Source organism: Bos mutus, unplaced genomic scaffold (genome assembly GCF_027580195.1).
Source record: "Bos mutus isolate GX-2022 unplaced genomic scaffold, NWIPB_WYAK_1.1 CTG197, whole genome shotgun sequence".
NCBI classification, from domain to species: Eukaryota; Metazoa; Chordata; class Mammalia; order Artiodactyla; family Bovidae; genus Bos; species Bos mutus.
Genome location: NW_027219421.1, coordinates 225,218 through 252,236, shown reverse-complemented (window position 1 = coordinate 252,236; position 27,019 = coordinate 225,218). Strand labels below are relative to the sequence as shown.

General features: G+C 39.3%; 1 long non-coding RNA gene across 1 annotated transcript; it reads right to left on the bottom strand.

Annotated features, from left to right (window-relative positions):
* Positions 1–942: 942 nt before the first annotated feature.
* LOC102285490 (uncharacterized) lies at positions 943–25,352 on the bottom strand. Its single transcript, XR_011463453.1, has 4 exons — positions 25,195–25,352; positions 24,649–24,752; positions 14,261–14,394; positions 943–1,461 (listed from the first exon to the last, which is right to left on the bottom strand). It is a non-coding gene; the product is annotated as an uncharacterized lncRNA (long non-coding RNA).
* Between the last annotated feature and the right edge of the window lie 1,667 nt (positions 25,353–27,019).

Sequence of the window (27,019 nt, the reverse complement as noted above, 5' to 3'; positions counted from 1 at the left end):
TAGCAAAGGAAACCATAAAGAAAATGAAAAACTGACAGAATGGGAGAAAATATTTGCAAACAATGCAGCTAACAAGGAATTAATCTCCAAAATACATAAACAGCTCCTACAGGTCAATATCAAAAAAAACAAACCCAATCAAAAAAAAAAATGGTCAAAATAGGTAAACATACATTTTTCTAAAGAAGACATACAGATAGCCAAAAGGCACATGAAAAAATGCTCAAATGCAAATCAAAACTATAATGAAGTAGCACCTCACATTGGCCAGAATGATCATCATCAAAAAGTCTATAAATAATAAATGGTGGAGAAGATGTAGAGAAAACAGAACCCTCCTACTTTGTTGGTGGGAATGTAAATTGGTGCAACCACTATAGAAAACAGTATGGACATTCCTTAAAAAACTAAAAATATAGCTACTATACGATCCAACAATTTCACTCCTGGGCATATACCCAAAGAAAATCATAATATGAAAAGATACACGCACCCTAATGTTCATAGCAACAAAATTTGTTGCTTACAACAAATTGTTGCTTACAATAGCCAAGACATGGAAGAACATAAATGTCCATTGACAGATGAATCGATAATGAAGATGTGGTTTAATAATACTCCATTTATACAATGGAGTATAATTCAGCCAATAAAAGAACGAAATAATGCCATTTGCAGCAACATGGATGGACCTAGAGATTATCACTAATTGAAATAAGCCAGAGAGAGAAAGAAAAATATATGATATTGTTTATATGCAGAATCTAAAAAAAAAATACACTAAGTCCTGTATATAGATTGAGCTCCATACTGAGAATGCATTTGTAAATAAGTCCAGCAAAGATAGCCTAGGTATCCAACTAAGACAATTGGCTACATAGTACTGTACTGTAATACATTTATAATACTTTTTCACACAAATAATACATAAAAAACAAACACAAAATTTTAAAAAGTTTAATTTATACCACAATACCTCAAAAAATACAGAAGTATAGTACAAGAGGTGGCATACAGGGCTGGCATTGAGTGAACAGGCAAGAGGAGTTACTGACAGGAGGTGGGAGATGGTGGAGCTGAAGGATCATCAGCTGTAGGAGCCGGGACACAAGTTGCAATTTCACTCACTGACATTGATGACACAGATTCTGACTCCTTGCTTGATTCAATTTCATCTACCGTCTTACAATCCAGTGTTGTCTGGGAAATATCTCCTTTTTTCTTCTCATAGATGACACGGTAGCATTGGATTGCATTCTCAACGGCTGCTGCAACCTTTGTGTATTGTTCTACATTCGAGTCCTGTGCCTCGAAAACTAACAATGCCTCCTTAAATAGAGAAAATCCTCTTGCCATTTCCGGTGTCGTGAATCTCTTCGGTGTGACCACACGTTCACATCTTTCAGAGCTTGTAACTTGAAGGTCAATAGGTAGGGTGCTTACTGTACTCTCTTGATGAAACTAAAAAGAGCAAAGAACAAAATGAAATACATTCTACTTTCTATGCTTGACAGTCCTCCGCAAATCACCTGTTTCCTTTCCCCAAAAGCCTTCTCAACATAATTTTTAAAAAGAAAATGTTATTATTGGCAACTTTGAACCAAAATGGTCTTCATTTCATTATCGACTTGAAACTGAATACTAAAAACAAGCTTCCTGTGTAAAAATCCTTTATCTGACCTCTCTGTCTCTCACCTGTTACCCTGGTGTAGACCACACTCTGGCTGACAACACAAGTGAGAGAAGACATCTTTTCACAGGGTGGGTTATGAAGGGAGTTGAGATGACTGAATACTTGCTAGCAGAGTTCTCGAAGATGGGCTGAGCCTGGGATAGAGAGGCTGGGGCTCACCTCTCTCCCCTGGGATACTGCTGACCCTGGGAGAATCTCTTAACTCTCTCTCCACACCAGCTGCTTTGCTGTGAAGTGATACAATGACCTATCTCATAAGAACTAAGTGATACTACAAACTGCAGGTTGAAAACATGCTGAGCTAAGTGTTGGTGTGATTATTATGCTGCTGAAAGACATGGTGACTCAGTCCAGAAAAGTAGCAGCATCACATGGCTTACATGAAGAAAACAAATTATATGGGAGTTCCTTTGTGACTTTTCTGATTTTATCCTTAAGAAGCCCAGAGTCATAGTTGAGACACATTTAACCCAGTGAACATGGTAATCAGTGTGGCAGAAAGTTGGCTAAAAGATTATTAACTCTTTCTAACCTGTGACTTTGAGAAGTTACTTAGATTCTTCTGCCTCAGTTATTCCATCTGAGGGATAACAAGGCCAGCTCAGAAAGTTGTGAAGATTAAAAGACACAATGCCAAAAATGTTCAAATTCAGGACAGGCAGAGCGAAAAAAACCCAAAAATAAAAACAGTGAGTGTTGGATTTCTAGACCCTTTCTCGTTCTTCTCTTCAGTTTGTTCATTATAGCTCCTCCAGTGTAGGTTGAAACAATCTATTGTTTAAACAGCAGCTAGTAGATAAAGCCATCATGACAGAATTAGATCTTACTAAAAGCAACAGAGCAATAAAAGCTCCCCTGCATGGATAAAAGGCCAGCCTGGGTAGTTCAACATATGTAAAATTCTGGCTCAAGACTATGCATTCACACTCCCTGAACTGCATGGCCCAAGTTCAATCCCAGTAACCCTCAAACTTCTCATCTTTAAATCAGGTGTAACTCTGTGTACATATTGGCAGGCTTATTACCAAAGTTAAAGAGTGCCGTAGAGTTTAGAGAGGATTTGTGCTCGCAACTTAATGGAATAATGAATTTTTCTCTCCTCTTATCCTTTCAGAAATCACCCTAAATAGAAAGGATATTGGGAGATTAAAAAAAAAAAAAATCCCAATCTTTGATGAAATCAGAAGTCATAGGAAATCCCAAATGACAAAAATATCTGGATGGGCTGCCTTATGCAACCAAATTAAACTGGCTGTGGCAAGACAGAGAGAGGATACTTAAAAGGAACAGACCTCAGCAATCATGGGAGAACACAGGTCTCCAATTAAGGGGTGAATTCTAAGGTGTCAATGAAGAATCATATAGAATCACTATTTTTCCCTGAAGCATCTATACTGGTGGCATGCTAGGAGGAGATTCTGAAATGCAAGCAGCATTGATTGCTCATCTCTGAAGGCTAAGGAGGAGCACAGGGTAAATGAATATTTGTTCTCAGTTTCTGACTCCCTTACATACACACACACACACACACACACACACACACTCCCCATCAGCACCCCAGGCCATGAATAACTTCTGTGTTAAGCAGAGAGAATTCACTTTAGCCTGAAATGATACTCTAGCCACAACTATCCTATAAATACATGATCTAGAAAAAATTTAAAGGTGAGTAGTAGGAATAATAATAACACAGTAGTATAGAGTTTGTAAAATACACAAACAAAAAATGAGGAAAAGGAATAAGTTGAGGATATGATGGATGAAAAAATGTTCACTGACAGAGGAAAATTATGAAAAATATATGATGCAATTCAAAGAAAATGTAGCAGAACAGTCAACCTGCATACAACAGACATCTGAAAGTACAGGAAAACATGACACAGCAACAGATGATGATGTAACATGAGTTGACAGAGGCCAAAATTGAAATGGAAGAGACAAATGAAGACATTAAAGAAATGGTCATTCAAAAAGGCAACACAAAGAAAATTAGACATGGCTGAAAAAAACACTATGAGACCTGGAGGATAGGCCTGAGAAAACAAGCCAAATAATTATTCATTAATATAAACTTTAAAAGTATTAAGGCTATAATAGCTCTATAAAATAGGCAAAGGACAGGTAACACACACACTATAAATATTTGTAAAGATGAGAATCCAATCAAACAAAACAAATTCAAAGATATAATTCATGTAAACTTCTGGAAATAAAACATTTGAATGTCAAGATCAAGAGTATCTGATTTCCTAGGAAAAATTAATGACTTTCAAAACAGAGAAAGAATCCTTTGAGCCTCCAGCAAAGAACACCAAGTTATTTCAAATTAGAGATGCAACAGATGAATACTTCATACAGTTGACCCTTGATCAATGTGGGGTTTAGGGGCTCTGATCCTCTGAACAGTCAAAAATCTGTGTATAATTTTATAGGCATCCTCTGTATCCATAGATTCAACCAACTTTGAATCGCATAGAACTGCAGTATATATTTATTGAAAAAAAAAAATCTGCCTATAAGTGGATGCATGCAGTCCAAAATTGCATTGTTCAAGGGTTAACTATATTTGGAATAAGTTGGGCAGTCTAACTACAATCGACCTTCCTTTAATACACTTGTTTACAGTGACTACAGATTTACTGTCTATATTTATCTATCCTGAAAGGAATTTCATGAAATATTCACTCTAACAAGGAAAGATATACTGCTATTTTTCTCAATTCCTCTCTTCTTCCATTTCACTTCTTGAAACATGCTGGTTATGATGGTCAATGAATCTGGATTTCACAGCCCAATGAATCAGAACCTAAAGTTTGAAAACACTAGAGGACAAATTTCAACTGATTAACAGAAGGAACAGGGCTTCCTTGGGGCTCATATGGTAAAGAATCTGCCTGGAATGTGGGAGACATGGGTTAGATCCCTGGGGTGGGAAGAGCCCTTGGAGGAGGGCATGGCAACACACTCTGGTATTCTTGCCTGGAGAATCCCCATGGACAGAGGAGTCTGGAGGGCTATAGCTCATCAAGTCACAAAGAGTCAGACACGATTGAGCAACTAAGCGCAACAGAAGGAACAAATGTCATCTAAAACATGCGGGTAAAATAATACAGACTGAAGTATTTTTAAAGATTTGAAGTTAAACAGTGGAAGAAAATCCATTTAAACACGTAAGATTTGTAGTAGAATGAAGAAAAATGGAAATAGGTTGTCAGTATTTATAGTGTGGAGTCAATAATAAGGAAATAGGGTGTTCCTAGAAGAAATTAAAGTAGTACACATAAAAGAGCGGGCAAAAATAAAAAACAAACAAACAAAAAAAAACAGACGGCAAATTAGAAGGTTTAAAGAAAATAACACTTCAGATTGAAAGCTTAACATAAGAGAACTAAGATAAAACATACATATAAAGGTTAAGATTAAATCTCAGAGATAAACCAAACTACACAACGTTGCAGGAGATACATGTACAATCTGATATTAAAAGATAGTCAAATACAGACCAGGCAAATGAAAACAAAGTAAAAGCAGAGGACTCAATTTTAGTTTTGAATCAGCTTGGGTTCAGGGCCAGGAACATTAAATGAATCAAAAAGGGGTATTGATACCTTAAAGTAATAGAAAATAAAATTCATAATTCAAACACAGGTCATGAATCTCTATGGACTGAAAAATCACAGCATCAAAATTATCAAGCAAAAATGATAAAAACTACAAAGTGAAACTTGGTATAATATGAGATTAATTCCATTCTCTAAGTCCAAGTCACATCAAATGGACCAAAATAAAGAAGGATAGAAAAAAACCTAAATACTGTAATTAATAAAATCACTTTAAATAAAAATTAAACAGTATACCTTAAACAGACAACAGTTCATCTTTCTGAATGCATAAAGACTATTCACAAAATCATCTATATACAAGAGCACAGAAAAGTATTAATAAATCCTCTTTGGGTGGAAATATTACAGAGAATTTTTTTTTTTTTTTATCACAAGGCAATGAAATGAATAAAATGAAGAACAAAGTAGAAAACAAATAAACTTTAAAAAAAATCTTCTCTCTCTAGAAAATTTCAAAAGCCTCCTTCTGAAATAATTCTTGGGCCTAAGAGGAAATGGAAACCAAAATTTTAGAAATCTATAAATAAAAATCTAAATATGATGAAGGCATAAACACCAGAACCTATAGGATATAGCCAAAACAGTAAGCGCGGGCGGCTGCAACCAGTGCACTTAGGCACAGCCAAGAGGAGCTACCCCACATCTGAGATCAGGGGCAGAAGCTGGGAGGACCCCACGCCCGAAGGGCGGCGGCCAAGAGGAGTTACCCCATGTCCGAGGTCAGGGGCAGCAGCCGAGAGTGCCAGGGTACAACGGCTCAGGAACAGCCGACAAGAGCTATCCAAGTCTGAGGTCAGGGGCAGCAGTCAGGAGGACCAAACCCACGTCCAAGGAGCAGTGGCTGCGCGGGCACAGGAGGGCCTAGAGGAGCTATCCCATGTTGAAGGTCAGGAAGGGTGGCGGTGAGGAGATACCCCTCGTCAAAGGTAAGGAGCAGCGGCTGCACTTTGCTGGAGCAGCCGTGAAGAGATACCCCACACCCAAGGTAAGAGAAACCCAAGTAAGATAGGAGGTGTTGCAAGAAGGCAGCAGAGGGAAGACACACTGAAACCATACTCACAGGAAACTAGTCAATCTAATCACACTAGGACCACAGCCTTGACTAACTCAATGAAACTAAGCCATGCCTGTGGGGCAACCCAAGATTGATGGACCATGGTGGAGAGATCTGACAGAATGTGGTCCACTGGAGAAGGGAATGGCAAACCACTTCAGTATTCCTGCCTTGAGAACCCCATGAACAGTATGAAAAGGCAAAATGATAGGATACTGAAAGAGGAACTCCCCAGGTCAGTAGGTGCCCAATATGCTACTGGAGATGAGTGGAGAAGTAACTCCAGAAAGAATGAAGGAATGGAGTCAAAGTAAAAACAATATCCAGCTGTGGATGTGACTGGTGATAGAAGCAAGGTCCAATGGTGTAAAGAGCAATATTGCATAGGAACCTGGAGCGTCAGGTCCATGAATCAAGGCAAATTGGAAGTGGTCAAACAAGAGATGGCAAGAGTGAATGTCAACATTCTAGGAATTAGCGAACTGGAAAGGACTGGAATGGGTGAATTTAACTCAGATGACCATTATATCTACTACTGTTGGCAGGAATCCCTCAGAAGAAATGGAGTAGCCATTATGGTCAACAAAAGAGTCTGAAATGCATTCTTGGATGCAATCTCAAAAATGACAGAATGATCTCTGTTCGTTTCCAAGACAAACCATTCAATATCATAGTAATCCAAGTCTATGCCCCAACCAGTAATGCTGAAGAAGCTAAAGTTGAACGGTTCTATGAAGACCTACAAGACCTTTTAGAACTAACACCCAAAAAAGATGTCCTTTTCATTATAGGGGACAGGAATGCAAAAGTAGGAAGTCAAGAAACACCTGGAGTAACAGGTAAATTTGGCATTGGAAAATGGAATGAAGCAGGGAAAAGACTAATAGAGTTTTGCCAAGAAAATGCACTGGTCATAACAAACACCCTCTTCCTACAACACGAGAGAAGACTCTACACATGGACATCACCAGATGGTCAACATTGAAATCAGATTGATTATGTTATTTGCAGCTAAAGATGGAGTAGCTCTATGCAGTCAAAAAAGAAAAAAAAAAAAAGACGGGGAGCTGACTGTGGCTCAGATCATGAACTCCTTAATACCAAATTCAGACTTAAATTGAAGAAAGTAGGGAAAACCACTAAACCATTCAGGTATGACCTAAATCAAATCCCTTATGATTATATTGTGGAAGTGAGAAATAGATTTAAGGGCCTAGATCTGATAGATAGAGTACCTGATGAACTATGGAATGAGGTTCGTGACATTGTACAGGAGACAGGGATCAAGACCATCCCCATGGAAAAGAAATGCAGAATAGCAAAATGGCTGTCTGGGGAGGCCTTAAAAATAGATGTGAAAAGAAGAGAAGTGAAAAGCAAAGGAGAAAAGGAAAGTTATAAACATCTGAATGCAGAGTTCCAAAGAATAGCAAGAAGAGATAAAGCCTTCCTCAGTGATCAATGCAAAGAAATAGAGGAAAACAACAGAATGGGAAAGACTAGAGATCTCTTCAAGAAAATTAGAGGTACCAAGGGAACATTTCATGCAAAGATGGGCTCGATAAAGCAGAGAAATGGTATGGACCTAACAGAAGCAGAAGATATTAAGAAGAGGTGTCAAGAATACACAGAAAAACTGTACCAAAAAGATCTTCATGACCCAGATAATCACGATGGTGTGATCACTGACCTAGAGCCAGACATTCTGGAATGTGAAGTCATGTGGGCCATAGAAAGCATCACTACAAGCAAAGCTAGTGGAGGTGATGGCATTCCAGTTGACCTATTTCAAATCCTGAAAGATGATGCTCTGAAAATGTTGCACTCAATATGGCAGCACATTTGGAAAACCCAGCAGTGGCCACAGGACTGGAAAACGTCAGTTTTCATTCCAATCCCAAAGAAAGGCAATGCCAAAGAATGCTCAAACTACCACACAATTGCACTCATCTCACACACTAGTAAAGTAATGTTCAAAATTCTCCAAGCCAGGCTTCAGCAATACATGAACCATTAACTTCCTGATGTTCAAGCTGGTTTTAGCAAAGGCAGAGGAACCAGAGATCAAATTGCCAACATCTGCTGGATCATGGAAAAAACAAGAGAGTTCCAGAAAAAAAATCTATTTCTGCTTTATTGACTATGTCAAAGCCTTTGACTGTGTGGATCACAATAAACTGTGGAAAATTTTGTAAGAGATGGGAATACCAGACCACCTGACCTGCCTCTTGAGAAATCTGTATGCAGGTCAGGAAGCAACAGTTAGAACTGGACATGGAACAACAGACTGGTTCCAAATAGGAAAAGGAGTACATCAAGGCTGTATTTTGTCCACCTGCTTATTTAACTTCTATGCAGAGTACATCATGAGAAACGCTGGATTAGAAGAAGCACAAGCTGGAATCAAGATTGCCGGGAGAAATATCAATAACCTCAGATATGCAGATGACACCACCCTTATGGCAGAAAGTGAAGAGGAACTAAAAAGCCTCTTCATGAATGTGAAAGTGGGGATTGAAAAAGTTGGCTTAAAGCTCAACATTCAGAAAATGAAGATCATGGCATCGAGTCCCACCACTTCATGGGAAATAGATGGAGAAACAGTGGAAACAGTGTCAGACTTTATTTTTTGGAGCTCCAAAATCACTGCAGATGGTGACTGCAGCCATGAAATTAAAAGATGCTTACTCCTTGGAAGAAAAGTTATGACCAACCTAGATAGCATAGTAAAAAGCAGAGACATTACTTTGCCAACAAAGGTCCGTCTAGTAAAGGCGATGGTTTTTCCTGTGGTCATATATGGATGTGAGAGTTGGACTGTGAAGAAGGCTGAGTGCTGAAGAATTGATGTTTTTGAACTGTGGTGTTGGAGAAGACTCTTGAGAATCCCTTGGACTGCAAGGAGATCCAACCAGTCATTCTGAAGGAGATCAGCCCTGGGATTTCTTTAAAAGGAATGATGCTAAAGCTGAAACTCCAGTACTTTGGCCACCTCATGCGAAGCGTTGACCCATTGGAAAAGACTCTGATGCTGGGCGGGATTGGGGCAGGAGGAGAAGGGGACGACAGAACATGAGATGGCTGGATGGCATCACTGACTTGATGGACGTGAGTCTGAGTGAACTGCGGGAGTTTGTGATGGACAGGGCCGCCTTGTGTGCTGCAATTCATGGGGTCGCAAAGAGTCGGACATGACTGAGCGACTGAAATGAACTGTATGAACTGAGAACATTATTCACAGAAAAGTTTACAGCCTTAAAATGTTTATATTAATAAACAGGAAAGAATGAAAACAAATGCATTCAAGAAGTAAGAAGCAACAAGAAAATAAACCAAAGAAGGAAGAAATTATCAGATAAAAAACAGGAAGTGATAAATTATTGTAAAGAATACAAGTAGCATATGATTGTGAGAGTCCTTTGGGGGAAAAATATAAAACTAACAGTTAATTAGAAGGGAAAATGAGGACTAGGGAATGAAGAATGCATAAATACTAAGTAGCCATTAAAAATGATATATGTATTGATATAATCTTAGATATAATATTAAATGAAAAAAGCAAGTGATAGCTGTTATTTGTGCTTAAAAACAGAAAAGCCACATATGCACTTGTCCTTAATGATGCACAGAGCATGTCAATAGTAACAGTCAACAGTGGTGCTGGAGCTCCACCCTGGGGCAGGAGCTGTGTGATGACAGGAGTGGAAGATTTTTTTTCTTATTCAAAAAATTTTACAGCCTATATTAAAAAGTAAATTTTTGAATTGTATAGTATAAGATGTATTATCTTCTTAAAGACTAATTATTAAATATACATTTTAATTATGTAATCTCTAAAGATACTTATAAGAATTGTGGGTATATTTTTTTATTATTATTGGGGGCAAGAATTACCTAGAGCCTTTGAAAAAATGATCCCAGTTTTATACTGTAAAATGCTTTATATTCTCAAAGAACTTGAGAATCTGCTCTCTCATCTGAGCCTGTAATAGGTGAAGAAGCCAGGCAGGCCTGTAATCCCGGCTCTACACACAGGTGAGGACCTGAGGCTCAGAGATCTTGGGGAACACAAGGTCATGTGGATGCTAACTGCCTCCTCCACCTGTTCAAACCTGTTCCGGCCCCAAGATCTAGGATATGAGGGCTTCATAGCATTTGGGTTGTATCTGGCGATAACGTTAATAGATAAAATGAAACTTCTGTGACATACAGGGAACAAAGAAACTTCGAAAAATCTCAATCAGGTTTTCTGTTTCATCACAGGAGAAAATGAATGCCAGGCATTCATCCTTTGTCATGGGCTGCACTGTGTCCCTTCAAATTTTTATATGTTGAAGTCCTAAAGCCACCAATCCCCAAGAAAGTAGAGACAGGGTTTTTAAAGTGGTGATTAAATTGAAATGAAGTCCCATGCTGCTGCTGCTGCTAAGTGGCTTCAGTCGTGTCCAACTCTGTGGGACCCCATAGCCGGCTGCCCACCAGGCTCCCCCGTCCCTGGGATTCTCTAGGCAAGAACACTGGAGTAGGTTGCCATTTCCTTCTCCAATGCATGAAGGTGAAAAGAGAAAGTGAAGTCGCTCAGTCGTGTCCAACTCTTCACCACCCCATGGACTGCAGCCTACTAGGCTCCTCCATCCATGGGATTTTCCAGGTAAGAGTACTGGAATGGGGTGCCAGTGCCTTCTCCAATGAAGTCCCGTAGGCGGGCCCTAATCTGATGCACTAGTGTCCTTGTAAGAAGAGGAGATCTGGACACAGGCTCACACAGAGGGAAGACCATATGAATACACAGAGAGAAGACAGCATCCACAAGCCCAGGAGAGACACCTCAGAGGAAACCAACACTGCCAATACCTTAACTTCAGACTTCCAGCCTCTAGAGTCGTGAGGAAATAAATTTCTGTTAAGTTACCTGTTATGTGGTACTTTGTATGGTAGGCCTGGTAAACTAATAAAGTCTTCAGCTTTATGTATCTAAAAAGCACTTTCTCTGCTACTTCACAGATCATCTGAAAGGGTCAGTCAGATGGCAATTCAGCTCGCCTGCACCAACATTTTCCGGGAAGCAACTCCATGGCCCAGGGAACATGACTTAGGGAGACTAGCTCAGCAGTAGAACAGTTGATTGCAGGAAAATGTGACTTGGAAGCACTTCTCCTCAGATGTTCAGTTTTCTCTTCAAATAAATGAATTATGTTCTGTTACAGTGAAAAGCTTGTTGACTTAGGCTAAACGTTCCAATGTGACAGCTCTCTACGATGCACTGATATCTGATGCCTGCACATTTACCACATTGACAACTGACAGCTTGTTCCATTAAGAGGACTGAGCAAAAGCAGAAATAGGGTCAAGAAGACTTTCAACTGGGATGAGAATCAGGATAAGTATTTCATTATGTCTTTCCATAGAGGTGACCTGACCAGTGGCAGGACTGAAATCCAAGAGTGATCTTCTGCATCCTGTGAATCTGGATGATGGGCTCCGCCTTGGCTACCATGTAACAGAAGGAGCAGTGTTCTCACACTCGACATAGAATGGAGTACTGAGGGCTACACTCAGCCTCCCCCAGCAATTCCCTCTCTGGGCCCCCTGGACCAGCTTTGAGACCCTGGGTGAGTCCTGGACCCAATCTCCTCACCCATGACATGAGACAAAAAAAGGGGCCATTGTGAGGATTAAGTAAAATTATATAAATGAGCACTGTGTAAAATAAATTATAAAGAATAACACAAATATAACTCACCATTAATATTGTTAAAGTAGGTGCAAGACACTAGACCAGGAATCAAGTTTTCTAATTATATGACCTATGTCTGTTTTTGTACGTATGTTATACTCATTTGAAACATTTACTGGAAGAAAAGTTTTCTAATTCTGTGTCTGCTGCAAACTAGGTAACACTCATTGTATATATAGGGCCACCCTCTTTCTAAGGGGACTTAAGTTTACTCATCTGTAAAACCAGGGTGGTGAACCCTGTTATCTTGTGTTATTTGGACCTATCTAAAATGCTATGATCTATTTCTCATCACTCAATGTCTGATAAGATGTAATGATAACACATTTATTAAATGAAGACTTTGATATGTAGGTTGGGGACACCTTCCTTTGATGTGAAATGCCTAAGTCAAAAGAACAAAAGGATTTGGGAGATTCCTAGCTGTTTTATAACTATGTTATACAGGGAATCACAAGTAAATATCAGGTCTTAGGAGGAAGTTCTGACAATGAGGCACTCTAGTTGATTCAAAAAAAAAAAACTCTGGAATTTCTGAAATAAAAAATTAGGGCTCCAAGTGTAGCTTCTCTACATTTTCATATGATATGAATATTTATGAAAAGTTCAAAACACAGACTTTGTCAGCCCTAAACCAATATTTAAACTCTAACTTTGCCAACTCTTCAGCCAGCTCTGTTACCTGGACAACCTCATACCCTTTGAACAGTAGAAGGTACAGCTTTTCATTTCTTCAATTCTAAGGAGGAAGAATGAGACAACACAGGAACAGAGGAACTTAGGCTACATTTTAGATAAACATTTCATAAAAATTACTGTTAGATACTGGGACATACTTTCTTCAAGTGATATTTTTAATATTACAAAAGTAATTTCAATCTACTTACAGTGAAAATCTGGGGAATGCATAAAAGTATGAATAAGGAAAATGTACCCATAATTTACTGCCCAGAGATAAAGTTTTGATGGATAGTCTCACCACGGAGTTGGAAGCCTCTTTCCACCTCAGTCAATCCACGATCTAAAGGGGTGAGAATGCCAGACCTTCCCTCCTCCCTCCATTCTTCCATCAACCCCATTCCCACCTTATTCTAGAAAGAATTACAGGTGGCTGCATGACAATGGATAAGTCCCTTAGACCAGGCCTCAGTTACCATATTTGTACGATGAGACACTACCACCTCACCTTTGTTAGGAAGATACCACATAACCTGAATGTTACCCATCGAGCACCTTCTTCACACCATGCACAGTGCTTAGTGCTTCACACACCTCATCTCTGTGAAAGTGCTTTGTAAACTTTCAAGCACAGTTCAGACTACAGTGTAAAGGTACTCTTAATTCCTGGTGTATCCTGAAGACAATTTCATCTTCCAGAAGGTAAAGGAAACTTAAGGGAGTAATTGGACCTAATTCTAAACAACAAAGAATTAGAAAGAAAGTGACAGTATCATGTATAAGTTTTCCTTAAACATTAGAAAACAGAAGAGATCTACACTGTTCCCTGGTAGATCTTCCTAGACCCAAAATATTCCAAATGTTTTCCTTCAAACCCTCAAATGTCCTGAATGTTCCTTGATAGGACTTGCAAACACAAATGATGGTCATAAATGAGCACCAATCAGAATGAAATGTAAAGGGTTTGCAAAACGAGAATATTCCATACTTTACAAGAATCTGAACCCAAAGTTCAAAGATGTGCCTTTGAAATCTCTCAGGGACATGACCATGCACACATCCTGTACCCCACCCCACGACTGCTAGAGATTCTCAGCAGATCCATCTTCCACCTGTTGTGTGCTTTTAGGGTCCAGTCATAAAGCTTTGTCTCTGGAGGCTTATAAGAGCACAGAGTGCTTGTTACCAGACCACTGACACAAGATTATGAGGAGTGAACCATGGAGAGGAACTTTAATTACAACTCCATGCAGCAGGCTTCCCTGGTGGCTCCGTGGTAAAGAATCTGCCTGCAATGTGGGAAACCCAGGTTTGACCCTTCGATGGAGTAGATCCTGGAGAAGAAAATGGCAACCCACTCCAATATTCTTTGCCTAGAAAATCCCTGGACAAGGAGCCTGGTGGGCTACAGTCCATAGGGTCAAAAGCAAGTGGACATGACTGAGCGACTTTCACTTTCTCTGCAGCAAGCTCACCTGTTTTGCTCTTTCAGTGAGGGCAGCAGCCTCCGCTTTGCCCAGTTGTTGCACCATCTTGTAAAACAGGCTGTCTCTATTTTGCAGCAAAACAAATGGTTCATCATGTTCTTCCAGTCTCCTGAATCCAAAACCTGTTAATCAGCAGAAACAAACCCTTTAGTGCACAAGGTTTCACAGTAACATATTATAACTTGGACAGTATTTCTAAAAGGGCAGGATAGAGAAAATAGAGAGAATCTATTTGGGTGGTAGGACTGACTGGTATTTAAAAGGTTTGATTACCCTGTTTTAAGGGCTTCCTGGTAGCTCAGCTGGTAAAGAATCCACCTGCAATACTGAGACCCCAGTTTGATCCCTGGCTCAGTAAGATCCCCTGGAGAAGGGATAAGCTACCCACCCAGTTTTCTTGGGCTTCCCTGGTGGTTCAGAAGGTAAAGAATCCGCCTGCAATGTGGGAGACCTTGGTTCAATCCCCAGGTTGGAAAGATCCCTTGGAGAAGGGAAAGGATACTCACTCCAGTATTCTTGCCTTGAGAATTCCCTGAACAGAGGAGCCTGGCAGGCTATAGCCCATGGGGTACAAAGAGTCAGGCAGGACTGAGCGACGTTCACTTTCACCCTGTTTTAAGAGGGAGACAAAGGCCTAACCCAAACTTTTGTTACTATGTTATAGGAAATGAAGAAAATGAAAGTTTTTGATTATGACTATGGGCACTTTATATTCTGCCAAGGACATTTAGGTTGTTACCATTATTGCTTTCAGCTTAGACTCTGAGCTTTAAGGGCTACTTATATTCAGAGTTGGGAAATTTCTTAATTCAAGAAAATCAATTAATTTAAAAAGTTGATGTCATACAAACCAGATGGCAGTGACTTGATAGCAAATTAATTGCCAAGTTGGTCTGACAGAACCTGAGCAACATTTGGGGAAAAAAGAAAATGCTTCCAGAATTTCTTTAGGGTCCTGGATTACATCAGCTGCTAAGACATGCAAAACCTCTCGTTGGAGAGGTTAAGATGCTTCTTGAAGTTGGCTGTGGTTATAGTTTATTTTTAAGAGTGAAAGGCTGGCAAAGAGCAGCTACATAATCAACTTTAGCAGAATTTCTTTACACGGAAGAAATCTATAGAAATCCAGTTTTCTCTTTGGATAAGGCTAAAGAAGCAAATAAAAGTTGAGTTTCAAATTCTAGTGATCACGACCCACACAGAACACAGGCAGCCCAATCTGAATTGCCAAGGATCTAAATCTGTTTTCTCAAATTATCTTTCTCTGCTTCTTTTTCTTTCTTTCTTGAGCTGCCTGACTTTCACCCCTTTACTGCATAGTGATATGTCCACTAAGTGAAAATTAAAAGGAGAGGAGGGTCCTCTTAACTTGGTCTTTCTACTTACTAGTGACTTTGGTTAATGATTTTGGAGGGGAAAAAGAGTCTGAAACAATGGGCCCAAATGTCATAGCTATAAAAACATTTCTGATGTTAAGTGGTACTTACTTCTTCACTAGGTCATGTTTAGAGTAAATGTTAAAGAGAATAGGCTGAAACTCTAAACTGAACACAGGTTGTTTTTCCACATCTAGGTGTTGCAGTTAATTTGATACCATGGTATTTAATTGAAAACATTTAATTCTCATAAAGTTATGAGACATAACATTTAAGTCTCATAAAGGTCATTTTCCTCTTAACCTTTTGTTTACCACTATCAATCATTATAAGGGTAGCTTTCTCAAATGAGTTCAAGAATAACTGAACCTGTCATATCCAAATAATAATTTAAATGTTCTGTAACTTGAAAGCCAATTTTGATGTTCCAAATGTGTAATTTTACTTAAGTATAGCATGATAGAACATAACTACTCCTCTCCCAAAGTTGAAGAAAAGAAAAGTGCAATTTAAAAACATAGGTTTCAACATACCAACAATCAATCAATCTACAAGAGAATAGACAAGAGTATATAATGGAGAGAAGACATCTCTTCAATAAGTACTACTGGAAAAGCTGGACAGCTACATGGAAATCAATGAAATGAGAACACTATTTCACACTATAAACAAAAAGAAGCTCAGAATGGTTTAAAGACCTAAATAAAAGACATGATAAGAGAACATAGGCAAAACATTCTCGGATGTAAATTGTATCAATATTTTCTTAGATTAGTCTCCCAGGGCAAAATAAATAGAAGCAAATGTAAACAATAAGACCTAATCAAACTTAAAAGATTTTTCACAGCAAAGGAAACCACCAGTGGAATGAAAAGAAAATATATGGAATGAGATAAAATATTTACAACTGATACAGTAAACAAGGGGTTAATACCCAAAAATACACAAAAAGCTCATACAAAGCAATATCACAAAACAAACAGGAGGGGGCAAAAGTAGGGGGAAAAAGAAACAAACAACCCAATCAAAAAATGGCCAGAAGACCAAAACAGATATTTCTCTAAAGAAGACATACAGATGGCCAATCAGTTCAGTTCAGTTCAGGCACTCAGTCGTATCCGACTCTTTGCGACCCCATGAATCACAGCACTCCAGGCCTCCTGTCCATCACCAACTCCCGGAGTTCACTCAGACTCACGTCCATCGAGCCAGTGATGCCATCCAGCCATCCATCCTCTGTTGTCCCCTTCTCCTCCTGCCACCAATCTCTCCCAGCATCAGAGTCTTTTCCAATGACTCAGCTCTTTGCATGAGGTGGCCAAAGTACTGGAGTTTCAGCTTTAGCATCATTCCTTCTAAAGAAATCCCAGGGCTGATCTCCTTCAGAATGGACTGGTTGGATCTCCTTGCAGTCCAAGGGATTCTCAAGAGTCTTCTCAACACCACAGTTCAAAAGCATCAACTCTTCAGTGCCAGCCTTCTTCACAGTCCAACTCTCACATCCATACATGACCACAGGAAAAACCATCGCATTGACTAGATGGACCTTTGTTGGCAAAGTAATGTCTCTGCTTTTGAATATGTTATCTAGGTTGGTCATAACTTTCCTTCCAAGGAGTAAGCGTCTTTTAATATCATGGATGTAGTCACCATCTGCAGTGATTTTGGAGCCCAGAAAAATAAAGTCTGACACTGTTTCCACTGTTTCCCCATCTATTTCCTATGAAGTGATGGGACCGGATGCCAGGATCTTCATTTTCTGAAAGTTGAGCTTTAAGCCAACTTTTTCACTCTCCACTTTCACTTTCATCAAGAGGGTTTTTAGTTCCTCTTCACTTTCGCCATAAGGTGGTGTCATCTGCATATCTGAGATTATTGATATTTCTCCCGGCAATCTTGATTCCAGCTTGTGTTTCTTCCAGTCCAGCATTTCTCATGATGTACTCTGCATATAAGTTAAATAAGCAGGGTGACAATATACAACCTTGACGTACTCCTTTTCTTATTTGGAACCAATCTGTTGTTCCATGTCCAGGTCTAACTGTTGCTTCCTGACCTGCATACAGATTTCTCAAGAGGCAGGTCAGGTGGTCTGGTATTCCTATTTCTTTCAGAATTTTCCACCGTTTATTGTGATCCACATAGTCAAAGGCTTTAGCATAGTCAATAAAGCAGAAATAGATGTTTTTTTCTGGAACTCTCTTGCTTTTTCCATGATCCAATGGATATTGGCAATTTGATCTCTGGTTCCTCTGCCTTTTCTAAAACCAGCTTGAACATCAAAGAAGTTCATGGTTCACATATTCCTGGAGCCTGGCTTGGAGAATTTTGAGCATTACTTTACTGGCATGTGAGATGAATGCAATTGTGTGGTAATTTGAGCATTCTTTGGCATTGCCTTTGTTTGGGATCGGAATGAAAACTGAACTTTTCCAGCCCTGTGGCCACTGCTGAGTTTTCCAAATTTGTTGGCATATTGAGTGCAGCACTTTCACAGCATTATCTTTCAGGATTTGAAATAGCTCAACTGGAATTCCATCACCTCCACTAGCTTTGTTCATAGTGATGCTTTCTAAGGCCCATTGACTTCACATTCCAGGATGTCTGGCTCTAGGTGAGTGATCACAGCATCGTGATTATCTGCATTGTGAAGATCTTTTTTGTACAGTTCTTTGTATTCTTGCCACGTCTTCTTAATATCTTCTGCTTCTGTTAGGTCCATACCATTTCTGTCCTTTCTTGAGCCCATCTTTGCATGAAATGTTACCTTGGTATCGCTAATTTTCTTGAACAGATCTCTAGTCTTTCCCATTCTATTGTTTTCCTTTAATTCTTTGCATTGATCACTGAGGAAGGCTTTCTTATCTCTTCCTGCTAGTCTTTGGAACTCTGCATTCAGATGCTTATATTTTCCTTTTCTCCTTTACTTTTCACTTCTCTTCTTTTCACAGCTATTTGTAAGGTCTCCCAGACAGCCATTTTGCTTTTCTGCATTTCTTTTCCATGGGGATGGTCTTGATCCCTGTCTCCTGTACAATGTCACGAATCTCATTCCATAGTTCTTCAGGCACTCTATCTATCAGATCTAGGCCCTTAAATCTATTTCTCACTTCCACTGTATAATCTTAAGGGATTTGATTTAGGTCATATCTGAATGGTCTAATGATTTTCCCTACTTTCTTCAATTTAAGTCTGAATTTGGTAATAAGGAGTTCATGATCTGAGCCACAGTCAGCTCCTGGTCTTGTTTTTGCTAACTGTATAGAGCTTCTCCATCTTTGGCTGCAAAGAATATAATCAATCTGATTTTGGTGTTGACCATCTGGTGATGTCCACGTGTAGAGTCTTCTCTTTTGTTGTTGGAAGAGGGTGTTTGCTATGACCAATGCATTTTCTTGGCAAAACTCTATTAGTCTTTGCCCTGCTTCATTGTGTGTTCCAAGGCCAAATTTGCCTGTTACTCCAGGTGTTTCCTGACTTTCTACTTTTGCATTCTATTCCCCTTTAATCAAAAGGACATCTTTTTAGGTGTTAGTTCTAAAAGGTCTTGTAGGTCTTCATAGAACTGTTCAACTTCAGCTTCTTCAGTGTTACTGGTTGGGGCCTAGACTTGGATTACTGTGATATTGAATAGTTTTCCTTGGACATGAACAGAGATCATTCTGTCATTTTGAGATTGCATCCAAGTACTGCATTTGGACTCTTTTGTTGACCCTGATGGCTACTTCATTTCTTCTGAGGGATTCATGACCGCAGTAGTAGATATAATGGTCATCTGAGTTAAATTCACCCATTCCAGTCCATTTGAGTTTGCTGATTCCTAGAATATTGACCCCACATCCGAGGTCAGGGCAGCGGCGAGAGAGGAGCTACCGGGGTCTGAGGTCAGGGCGGCGGCGGGAGGAGCTACCCCATGCCTAAGGCCAGGGGCAGCGGCCGGGAGGACCAAGCCCATGTCCAGGAGGCGGTGGCTGCGTGGGGCGCAGGAGGGCCTAGAGGTGCTATCCCGTTGAAGGTCAGGAAGGGCGGTGGTGAGGAGATACCCTCGTCTTATCAAGGTAAGGAGCAGCGGCTGTGCTTTGCTGGAGCAGCCGTGAAGAGATACCCCATGTCCAAGGTAAGAGAAACCAAGTAAGATGGTAAGTGTTGCAAGAGGGCATCAGAGGGCAGACACACTGAAACCATATTCACAGGAAACTAGTCAATCTAATCACACTAGGACCACAGCCTTGTCTAACTCAATGAAACTAAGCCATGCCCCTGGGGCAAGCCAAGATGGGCGGGCCATGGTGGAGAGATCTGACAGAATGTGGTCCACTGGAGAAAGGAATGGCAAACCACTTCAGTATTCTTGCCTTGAGAACCCCATGAACAGTATGAAACAGTATTAACAGTATGTAAAAGGAACTCCCCAGATGGCCAATAGTCACTGAAAATACATTCAACATCACTAATAATTAGAGAGCCTGGCAGCTCCTTAAGGGCAGGGTTATACAGTTTTCTTTGTTTGCTCTTGCATCTCAGGGCCATAGTGTTGTACATGCTAAGTAACAAACACACAGTACATGCCAGTTAAAAGTTAAATACAAAAGAAACTAAATTCAGGGCATGACTGGGTAAGCGCCCAATGCTGTGGTTTGTCAAGACTACAGGGTGAGCTCAAGGAGGCAATGAGTCCAGCTGTCACAGGAAACAGTTAAGGCAGGGGATACAGGGATGACAGGATGAGGGATGTGGACCTGGAGGACCACATGCCTCAGGTTGATGGCTGTGGACAAGACGGAGAGTGAGAGGGAAAATGAGGGAGGGTCAAACCAGGGCTGAGGATGGAGGCTTAAAACTCTTTTATGCCAAATACTGGAAAAGATAAAGAAGAAATGAGAGAGAGAGAAGGAGGAATTGAGAGGAGCAGGAGTGAAGTGTGGCCAAGACTCACATCAAGGGCTACAAGAGCTAAGATGGGACACAAACTGAATAAAAGCCAAAAATACAATTTTACCAACTCAGCCTATACATTTACTTGTTTGATCAAAGTTCTAGATATTTCAGAACAAATAAATATAAAGCAATTTCAAATTCTCTTTATGTACAGAAAAATAGCTATAGTTTTGAATTTTTATTTTAACATCCTTTATAAGAAAAAGCTCTTGTAACCCACTACCCGCCCCACATGTTCACTCTTCCTGTAACCCAAGTTAAACTATAAATTAAACCATATACTCAAGTTGGTATAGTAACCATCCCTCAATCCCAGGCCCTCTCCAGGAATGCCAACCTCAAATTACTGTCACTTTCTGGTAGGTTAAGCAAAAATACATTATATTGGCTGAGTCAGTTACATAAGCTCAATGAAGATGTGTTTATCAGATCTGTTTACCAGCAGATATTCCAGGTAGCTGTCCTAGACATAAAAATTAAATGAACCCACTGCAAAATAATTTGATCCATTTTCATTGGCATGATGCCATCAGTGATAATAGGATGGCTGCAGGAAGAGTCAGTGGTGGGTGGGGATGGGATGGAGGTAAAGTCTGATAAGAATGACATACTGGGAGCAGCTCTCAATATGGCAGACAGCAATGAAGAGAAATTCCACTTAGTGACAAGTAGAGTGGAGAGGGGAAGGTCTGAGTGTTAGACCTCTGTTTTGGCTGCCAGGTGACACTAGGATAGTTACCAACCTTGGAAAATGGATCCTTCCTTGGAATATACCTGTGATTTACTCAATGATGAGACAATGTAGCAAGTATTAACTCAAAACCCTTTCTTCTTAGGTTATGAAATAATAATCATTCTTTTCCCTGGGGAAGGCCGGGTCACAGTCACCTCCATAGATGCTCTCCCAAAGCTGCTGAGTTTGCATGTATGTGTCCCCTCATAAAGTATTTCCCCATCCCCAATTGTTTTTCTATGTCCACATTAGTTATCTTTTCCTCTGAAAGCTTGAATGAAATCTTGTGGCATGTTGTTTTTAGATAGTTTTAAAAAGTTTATCTGAGTATACTTTATCTACAATGTTGTGTTAGTCTCAGGTGTACAACAAAGTTAATTAGTTACACATATACAAATACCCATTATTTCTTATTTTTATTTTTTATCCATACCTTTATAGAGTCTTTTCCTGTATAAGTTATTACATAATATTGTCTACGTGTTGTTGGAGCTTTCTCTTCTGAATGCTCTAACTGTAGCCAGGTAAGCTTATAAAAGAAAGGTAAAAACTAAAATTTAAGTCAATTATTATAAGATTGCCTATAAACAGAAAAAAAAGGGTGGTCTAAGTTCCTTGGCTCTGGTTTTGGTCCTTCATCACTCATTTCTGGAGCATTCTCTAAGTGCAGACAGTGAAAACGCTGACCACAGGCAACACTGTTAGAACAATGGCAGATTGTCACATGCTTCTTTGTTCACACTACTAGGGAGAATTCAGGTGATATGAAGACTTAAGTGTGCAAGGACTAGAGGGGAAAGCTGTGCTGAAGAGAAAACACCACAAAGAACCAGCCAATCCTAAAAACTACAGGAAGAAGCCTTTAAGATAGAGACAGTGGTGAGTATTAGGAAAAAGAGAATTTCCAATTTGTCTGTCTTGTTCCACTGTTTTGTGGCAATGAAGCAAGAAAGGAAGATTAAATTACCATTAATATTGTAGCACCAAAAATCAAACATAAATCTCTAGGGTACATTTAGAAGCAAAGATTTAAAATTTGAACAGACCTGTAACTGAGCTGGGATCAAGTCACCTTTCTCTTGCTGTCTAGAGACAGCCTGACAAAGGGCTTGAAACAGGTAAACTTCACAGCATCTTTCATTTATTGTGGAACAAGGGTGCATTGGGGACAGTCTGTGAAATACAATACTGAGAGGTGAGGACAAGAAAACAACAGGTAAAGAGTAGAAATAAAGGTTACTTTTCCAATTAGCTCTCAAGAGCAAAACTGAGGGACTAAGGATGCTGGATACTGAACAACATTTCTAGAATTTAAGAGTCACTGTCCTGTAATATTGGAATGTCACTTGGTCACTCACAAAACTCTGCAGGAGAGGCCTACTTCCGACTGAGATATTTTAGTCCAGCTGACCAGACACATTGCTTGGAGCCTAGAGCATCTCTTTGGTTAGGGATGTCCCATTCCTGTTATCTGTCTCACCAGAGCTCACTCCTGTGAACATCCAGCTCAGAGGAGTGAGGCCACAGGCACTGTCTCATTGCTGACAGTCTGGTATCTACTCAGTGTCCCCACTGATGATCCCATCTGACAAAACATGTAAAGTAGGGTGGGAGGTGATAATCCAGGAACTCCTCAAGAAGTCAAAAGAGACAGCTCCATTATCACTGGACATAAGGACATTTGAATATTACTTACCATTTATTACACATTATTAGTTTAGTTTGGACCATCAAAACCCTGATTAACTCTATCTGTTCCATATTATGAACTGTGTTGGCTTTGTCTATTTACTTCATCACTAATTGGCATCACTGAAGACTGTGGTTTCTTATGACAGTGATTAGCATTTGTAAGATGAATGAAGTCAGCTCATTGTGACAGGTTGGGGTTAGGCTGAAAATAGCTTGCATTCTCTGGGCTTATTTGCAGTTAAAGGTTTTCCTTAGGGCATGTCTTCCGTATCATTTTACAAATACACATCCTAAGATTTATTGAAACTTAGCAAGCAACAGAGGAAAGGACAGAGAGAGAAAGAAAAGCAATAGAGAGGAGAAAGGAAGGAAGGAAATTCAGTCGTGTCCGACTCTTTGTGACTCCATGGACTGTAGTTCGCCAGGCTCCTCTGTCCATGGAATTCTCCAGGCAAGAACACTGGAGTGGGTTGCCATTCCTGTCTCCAGGGTTCTTCCCAATCCAGGGATCAAACCCGGGTCTCCTACATTGCAGGCAGATTCTTTACCATCTGAACCACCAAGGAAGCCCAAAGCTAAGAAAGGAAATATTAAATTACTAAGGAATAAGACCCATTCAAACCTGACAGGAAGATACAATCAGATATCCAGAGACCAAGCTTGGAGCCTGCCCTGTGTGCAGTGCCCAGATCTATTGTGTGAGAGACTTGCTGGTTGTTTATCTACAGTCTCTCAACCTCTGATCTACTTTTCTCTTTACATTCTCAACTCTGATGCAGTGGCTGGTTCTCTGCAAATCACCTTTCAGAGGCTCCTTGGCCAGTTGGCGTTTGTTATGTTCTGCCAGTAGGGGGCACCAGAGGGAGACTCAAGGTGCAAATCAGAACAAATGGTACTTGGTTTTTGCTACTCCTCCATCACTTCAGCAGTGGGACCTGACTCCAGCTCCCAGTTTCTGTTAGCCCATGGAACTTCTACCAGCCTCACTGTGCTCCCTCATGAATATGATGAGAAACTGGACAGTGAACTCTCCTTAGAGGTCTGAGCACTGACTCTTGGGACCTCTCTTCTGAGTTCTTAGGTCTGGAGATAGTAGCTATCTCCTAAAATTACTATCCTAGTGTTTCCTATCATTTTCCATCCCTTCAGTTCCTATGAAACAAGTTTCCTGTATTAAATTCTTTCTGTTGAAATATTTTTTTTTCATAGAATCCCCTCTAACAGCAACAGCTAAGAAATTCTGCAACTTTACGCAAAACCTCCTGTCAGTCTAAATGAAAGGTTAATTTTTTGATTAAGGGAATCCAAAAATGCTAAAACTGTGACATAGCAAATATGACTATGTCCTTTACCACTCTGAAATATGAAGATATGTCTTAAATTTGCAATATTTTCATGGTTGGCCATCTTAAAGAATAATGACAATTTAAATAAACCTTTTATATAAAATTATTTGATCTATTTCTTAATAGCAACTTCTGAAAGTATCATTAAGCACCTGAGCTATTATCAGGAATGAAGAAAAATTAAAAGAAAATTGACTTATTGGAGGTTTCTATCATGTTTTACAAAGAAAAATACATTGAAAAATTGAATGTAAATGGAAATGCCTGAAATTCCACACGTGAAGGTCTTACCATTATCTTGTCACTGTCAATAATAGTATTCAATCTGTGTGTGATGGTTAGCACAGTGCAGCGGCAAATTTCTCACAATTTTTTTTTGTATTAACTCTTCAGTTCTAGAATAAAAGAAGTTTATCTAGTTCAGTAAGACAGGAAAAAGCAGACTTAAGACCTAAAAATATCATATGATATTTTTATAATGTTTTAAAAATCAATACTTTAATGTATAGTCTTCTTCCTAAAAAGCTAAGTGTAAAAGTATATTTAAAAATTTACTATTTTTCATAAAATGATGGAAAATAGTCCTCCCTCAAAATTGCTAGAAACTCTTGGGAGATGGATATAGGAATCTAGCTCTCTTAGGATGCCTCATAACAACATTAACACTATATATGTAACATGTCTTGGTTTCTTCTTTTGTTTTCTGGAAATAATATTATCAACAGATACCCATGGGGCCAAGAGAGCACTTAGAAATATTTTTAAGCATCACTAAGTGTTTTCCATTTACCATGTTTACAAGTTAGATTTAAGGTTTCCAGGGCCTCAGCTCCATACCTTGGATCCACATTTGATGTGGCTTTGTCAATAATTAGTATCTGACTTTTCTTGAGAATAGCCCTGGCAAGGCACACCAGTTGTCTCTGTCCAACACTCAAGTTCAATCCAGATTCTGCTAATTCACTATCCATTTTACCAGGAAGATCTTCAATTGCTTTTTTTGTTGTACCTATGGATACAGAAAGAACGACAATTTTCTAAACCAACTCTACTGTAGTAGACCATCCTCTTAGAGCTTTGATATCCTCAGGACTTCTTATGTATCGTACATGTACAGCCAGGTGATGGAGAGAGCTCTTTCCAATGAACGTTCACTGAGAAAGATGATGGAGTCAACCCAGGACAGAAAGATCTCAGTGTCCCCATCCTGACACAGGACATTCCTGCCACAGGACATCTAAGGATTAGTTAAGAAGTCTCAAAAAGTGAAGCTATTTCTCCCAATGTGATTTGAACAGAAAGGTTAAAAGTATCTTTCTGGTTAAGTTTCCCAAAGGACATTTTACATAGGAGTTGGTACACTAAAGGAAACTTTCTTTAAAAAAAATATTGCAGGACGTATGGTTCTCTAAATATACAATCTTGTCAGCACTTTACCATTTTGGAAGGTCCAAATGTTTAAAAAATATAAATTTAAACAATGCAAACTGCACCTCATACCTCAGCAAACCTTGAGCCTATTTTGGTGATGATTCTTTCCCAAGTTTAACACAATAACTACCACTCACATACATTTTATTCAATGTCATAAATGTTTGGCAGTGAATGTAAATTAAGGGAAAAATGAGACAAAACAAAACATCTTATTTCCCCCTGACTATGGCTATGGGTGGTATTCATATTAATCTATCTTCATAAAATCATAATCATAAAATTAAAAAAATCCTTTTAACCACCAAAATTAATCTGAAACTATATTGTGTGGTAGGGATCAGTTTAATGAATATTTGTTTTGGAGAAATAAATAGAACAAGAATCAAACTCAGGCTATACTTATAATTAAAGAACAAAAAGTAAATAAACTTCAGGTTAAGAGATTAAGAGATTGATGAGTGATGGCCAATAAGCAGGGATACAGAATTACAATGTCAAGTAACAAAATACCAAGGTTGAATGGGTAACGTTTTCATGGTATCCTATATGCTGGAGCAGCTCTATAAGTAGGATTCTGAATTGTGCTCCTGATGGAGTCAATCCTGAGAAAGGGAAATCCTGAGTTAGGATTAAATATGGTACTGGTATTTAGCAATAGCATTAAAGGTACACAAAATCTAAAGTGAAAAAATTTAGATTCTGGACCAAGCACTTGAACTGAAAATGAGAAAATGGAAGATGTCAGTTTAATTATTGTCCCCAGTTACAAGGAAGAGGTTTATTGAGTATTCTATGAAACATGTTCATAGATACTCACCCAGGTGATGAGACTGACCAAAAGTGTGACAATAGCAAGGCTGTTCTTGCTTTTCCCTCTGAGTTGACTTTGGTAATCCTTGTATATGGAAAGCGGTCTTTTTAAGAGTGACATCCTGACTCTGAAGAAACATTCTCACACTGGCCCTGACTCAAATGATATCTCATCACAAATCTGGTTTTTGACTCCCTTCCAGGTTGTCCATATCAGCCTGACAATGAATAAAGGCTGTGAGAAAATGATTTTCAGAAGGCACTGTTTTCTGAGATTCTGTCTTCATTTATGAATTAGGGATGGTTATGAGAATGATATGAATATGAAGTTTCTCTTTAATGAAACAATAAAGGTATCCACCTCCTAAGATCATCAGAGTATAAAATAAATCAATATGTATAGAATTTTCAACAGTGC